Consider the following 1873-nt stretch of genomic DNA (forward strand, 5'->3'; position numbering starts at 1 on the left):
ATTCTGTTCTAAAGACCGCTATGTCTTTGGCTACACATTGTTGTCTTTGCCTGAGTCGGGCCTCTTTTGCAGTCTCAATGATGATCTCACCAGAAATTTTTCGGGGGGTGGCTCTATAATGTGATTCCCTTGATTGGGCGTCGATTGTTGTAATATTCTTCTTTCCTCGGCGTCCCTATGTCTTTGTATTCTTTCCTTCGCTAGCCGAAGTTGCTCAGCGAGTTCTTCATTATCTCTTCTGGCCAGATCCAGTGTGTCACAGAAGCTCTTGTGCCACTCTTCGGAGCCTCTATAAGCCTGTGCAAGGGGGGTCCAGTCGGCTGACTTATGGTGGGAGGGGACTGTTTTCAGTGGACCTCGATGTGCAGGCGGAGCCTTCAGGTCTCTCTCTTTATCCTCATCTGCCTCCGTGTCACTGGTTATTGTGGCCCCCCTGCTGGTCGTGGTGTGCGACCACTTACTTTCGGACTTGGAGACCTTGTATGACCATTTGACAGACTGAGGACCTGTCTCCTTGTGGCTCTCGAGCTTTTAGTGTCAGTGTGAATTTGCCCTCCACATCCATGCCTTGGTCCTCTTCACGAGTTCCTAATACAAATTGTCCAGCTGTCTTTCCCATATCATGACGTTTATATGGGGGTGGCTCTGATTCCCAGCTCGGTGCACTGGCTTTAGTCTCTTTGGATCTTTCCTCTGTCATTTTTTTCTCTTTTCTGCTGTAGCCTCTGTGGCTTCCTGCTTGAACAAGGCCAAAACTTCTTTTCTTCAGTGCGTTTTTGTTGTTTTTACGTTCTTCTGCTTGATCTTTAATTTCTTTTTTCTGTATTTCTACCGCAACTGCTTCACACATCACCGGATCAAATTGATCCTCCAAAGGCCATTGCCTGCCCCCATGTGACCTTTTGTGCCACTTTCTCAATACTTGGTTGGCCTTAGTGCGTTTTCCTGGATATTTTCTTAGTACTAAGTCTAGCGGGGTACTTTCCCGACCTGGACCTTGAGAGTTACCCATGTAACCCTGACAAACGCTATGTCAATCAATCAATCAATTTTTTTTTTTATTATAGCGCCAAATCACAACAAACAGTTGCCCCAAGGCGCTTTATATTGTAAGGCAAGGCCATACAATAATGATGTAAAACCCCAACGGTCAAAACGACCCCTGTGAGCAAGCACTTGGCTACAGTGGGAAGGAAAAACTCCCTTTTAACAGGAAGAAACCCTCCAGCAGAACCAGGCTCAGGGAGGGCAGTCCTTCTGCTGGGGACTGGTTGGGGCTGAGGGAGAGAACCAGGAAAAGACATGCTGTGGAGGGGAGCAGAGATCGATCACTAATGATTAAATGCAGAGTGGTGCATACAGAGCAAAAAGAGAAAGAAACAGTGCATCATGGGAAACCCCCCAGCAGTCTACGTCTATAGCAGCATAACTAAGGGATGGTTCAGGGTCACCTGATCCAGCCCTAACTATAAGCGTTAGCAAAAAGGAAAGTTTTATAAGCCTAATCTTGAAAAGTAGAGAGGGTGTCTGTCTCCCTGATCTGAATTGGGAGCTGGTTCCACAGGGATGAGCCTGAAGCTGAAGGCTCTGCTCCCATTCTACTCTTACAAACCCTAGGAACTACAAGTAAGCCTGCATCTGAGAGCGAAGCGCTCTATTGGGGTTGATATGGTACAACGGGTCCCTAAGATAAGAGGGACCTGATTATCAAACCTTATAAGTAAGAAAGAATTTAAATTCTATTCTAGAATTAACAGGGAAGCCAATGAAGAGAGGCCAATATGGTGAGATATGCTCTCTCCTTCTAGTCCCCCGTCAGCACTCTAGCTAGCAGCATTTTGAATTAACTGAAGGCTTTTTAGGGAACTTTTAG

The sequence above is a fragment of the Thalassophryne amazonica genome, chromosome 12 (assembly GCF_902500255.1).
Source record: "Thalassophryne amazonica chromosome 12, fThaAma1.1, whole genome shotgun sequence".
Classification (NCBI taxonomy): Eukaryota; Metazoa; Chordata; class Actinopteri; order Batrachoidiformes; family Batrachoididae; genus Thalassophryne; species Thalassophryne amazonica.